Raw genomic sequence first — 3346 nt, 5'->3', positions numbered from 1 at the left:
CTTCAGAAAAAGCGCAGTGAGATTCCCTGCTACTGGGAGAAGCAGCCAGTAGGCTGTCAGAAAGCCAACTGTGCTTTTCATCACGCAAAGGGACGTTACATCGATGGAGTCTTCGTTAGAGTGAGTTTAGGTCCTTTTTCTTTAAGTATTGAGGAATTAATTTTGAATATTCCTTAGTGGGTGCCAATACTGTAGGAGACATCAGGTACCCGTTCATTTGTGAGTGCAGGAAAAGGTCTGCAGTCCTAGGTGGTCAGCTAAACCGAGTGTCCTGCTGGTGTACTGCTGGTATTTGTTTTCTGCTTTCATGCTCAGCTTCTCTCTGCTTTGTGTGATATTTGCCTTGCAGTTTGCTTTCTGTTGTTTCATCTTCTGCTGGGTGGCAGGGAGATGTGTTGTTGTTTGAAGGCAAGTCATTGTTCACGGTGTAAACAGTGGCGGGATGGGCAAAAGGAGATGCTGCATTCATTGCCTGTGCAGGTTATCTGCCTTACCTACCAATGCTCTTCGTGCATTGTGGCCAAAGTTTTAAACTGCCATGTTACTGATGATCCTCCTCTTCCTCTAGCTACACTGCCAAGTGTATCAAATCACGATGATTTGAAAGTGGCTCAGATGTCACTGCAGCAAAACAAACTTTCTGTCCAGTCCAATGCCTCTCCATAGCTAAGGGGGGTGACGAAAGTGGAAAACTCGGAAAATGTCCCAAGCCCTACACACCCTCCAGTTGTAATCAATGCTGCAGATGATGATGAAGATGACGATGGTGAGCATGCTTTGGTTCTTGGAAGGACTTTGTGCTGTAAATGAATGTATAAATCACAGATGAGCTGAGGTCTGACTAGCGATAGGGCAGGCAGTCTGGTCAGCTCGCTGGTGGCTTTGTCTGGCGGTCAGTGGACAGAACCTGAAATGCTGGAGGAAAGCTTAGAACCACTCTTGGCTTTAGCTGGTCTGTTGTGTAAAGCTCTATGTGAAAGTAGGAGGGAAATTCCTTTTTCTTCTGTCTGAAGAGTAATATGTTGTGTAGTAGTTAAAGCTGCAGAGAGAATCTAGAGTCCGAGATGTTTTGTCCTAGTGTAGTCTCCTTACGAGTTCATCAGGTCAGCGTAGCTGTATTAAAAAAAAAGAAAAAAAAAGCTTTTTTATATGAGCCATGGACTGGAGTGTCATCGCATGAGCTACATAATCATGAACAATCTGGTCTATGCATAGCTGAACAGATTTTTCCCCTTCAGACCAGCTTTCTGAGGCAGGAGAAGAAACTAAAACTCCCATCCAGCAACCAGCTGAGGAAGGCCAAAATGGATTACGGATGATTTCCACTCGGAAAGCCAGTGCTACTACTGCTAAGCAAGGTATTCCGGCACCTGTAGTAGGATAAATCGGAAGGAGAACTTGCCAATGAACTCGAAAGCAATGTGGCGTAAAAACACAACAGAATGTAGGGGTGCTGAATGGACTCGGTTATTTCCATGATCTCATTTCTCCCTGATACCATCATGTGCCCATTGGGTCAGAAAGTTGAACTGCTTTTCTTTCCTTTTGGAGAACAAAACAGGGCCACAGCATGGAGTTTAAATGGCTGCACGTGCAGCCTGGCAACCACTGTTGAAAGCCATATCTAACGATAGAGGGATCTAATATCGTGTCAATGGATTAAAATTAAAACTACAATTTTTACCCTGAAGGGGGAAAGGAGGGGCAAAATGCCATTGATTCTACGGTTCTTTCAGTTGTGAGGAGTGTTGACGGGGTTTATTGTAAATGCTTCTGAAAGTTCCTGAGCACTAAGAAGCCTGAGGATCTGTGGTCCTCAGTGAGTGCCTCTAAGCCTTAGTCTCATTAAGTGTTTTCTGTTTTCAGAGGACGGTCTGAATTTTGGAATAAAAACACTTGAAGAAATCAAATCGCAGAAAATGAAGGAAAAAACTAAGAGACACGGTGGTGAGTTAATATTCCCTACTTTCTTACCCTGTTCACCTTCATCCCGTTTGACGTTCTTTTTTAAAAAAGAAATTCTTCCAGTAATACCGGGTAGCTGGCTATGCTTTGGTGAATCCAACTATTTGCCAAAGAAGTGAAATTTGATTGGCTTCAGAATGGCAGGTGATGGTGGCTGGGAGCTGCTTGAGGGAGAGACTTCCATTTTTAGCTGGGGGCATCGAGCAACCTGATTCTCAGCCAGCTGGTATTCTAGATGGGAATTGCAAGGGCAACCAGAGGCAAATTAGTCACCTCTCTTATTTACATGCTCTGGTCACTGTATGTTTGACAGTAACGGATAATTAAAGTTCTGTGTTCTTTGCGATAGTTTGTTATGTTTGGTAAACTTCCTTATGTTTTGCTTGCTCTGAACAGAAGGTCCTTCAAGATCTTCTCTTCCTCCCGTCGATTCTATGATTTTTCCTGCTCCGGAAAAGGAAAATGTCCGGGCAGGGGTGAGAACTGTGACGCCGTCTACAGAGGAAGGTAATAATTAATGCTTTTGTTTTGATTTCATTCCTCCTAAACTGGAAGGTTAAAACAGGAGCTCCGGAGCTCCCGGGGTCCCGCCAGGGGTCACCGGGGTGGGTCCTCGGGGGCACCTGGGGGCTTGCCGGGGGTCACCGGGGTTTGTACTCGGGGGCGCCTGGGGCTTGCTGGGGGTCACCGGGGTGGGTGCTCGGGGGCGCCTGGGGTCCCGGCGGGGGTCACCGGGGTGGGTCCTCGGGGGCGCCCGGGGGCTTGCCCGTGGTTACTGGGGTGGGTCCTAGGGGGCGCCCGGGGTTTTCCAGGGGTCACCGGTATGGGTCCTTGGGGGTGCCCGGGGGCTTGCCGGGGGTCACCGGGGTGGGTCCTCGGGGACGCACGTGGGCTTGCCGCGGGTCACCAGCGTGGATCCAAGGGGGTGCCCGGGTGCTTGCCGGGGGTCACCGGGGTGGGTCATTGGAGGCGGCCGGGGGCTTGCCGGGGGTCACCGGGGTGGGTCCTCGGGGGCGCCCATGGTCCCGCCGGGGGTCACCGGGGTGGGTCCTCGGAGACGCCCGGGGGCTTGCCATAGGTCACCGGGGAGGGTACTCGGGGGCGCCCAGGGTCCCGCCGGGGTTTACCGGAGTGGGTCCTAGGGGGCACCTGGGGCTTGGCGGGGCTCACCGGGGTGGGTCCTCAGAGGCGCCCGGGGGCTTGGCGGGGGTCACCGGGGAGGGTCCTCGGAGGCGCCCGGGGGCTTGCCGGGGGTCACCGGGATTGGGTCCTCGGGGGCGCCCGGGGGCTTGCCGGGGGTCACCGGGGTGGGTCCTCGGGGCTCCTGGGGTGCCGCCGGGGGTCACCGGGGTGCGTCCTTGGGGGCTCCCGGGGGCCTGCC

At 52.1% G+C, this 3346-nt stretch overlaps 1 long non-coding RNA gene across 1 annotated transcript; it reads left to right on the top strand.

The window, feature by feature from the left end:
• The first annotated feature begins 598 nt into the window (after positions 1 to 598).
• Positions 599 to 2466, top strand: LOC308187044. The gene is made up of 4 exons (XR_013944423.1): positions 599 to 766; positions 1239 to 1358; positions 1867 to 1947; positions 2362 to 2466. It is a non-coding gene; the product is annotated as an uncharacterized lncRNA (long non-coding RNA).
• The last annotated feature ends 880 nt before the right edge of the window (positions 2467 to 3346 follow it).

The sequence above is a fragment of the Anser brachyrhynchus genome, assembly GCF_964034855.1.
Source record: "Anser brachyrhynchus genome assembly, contig: SCAFFOLD_62, whole genome shotgun sequence".
Lineage (NCBI taxonomy): Eukaryota > Metazoa > Chordata > Aves > Anseriformes > Anatidae > Anser > Anser brachyrhynchus.
Note: the sequence above shows the minus strand (reverse complement) of the source record. Positions and strands in the feature narration are given on the sequence as shown.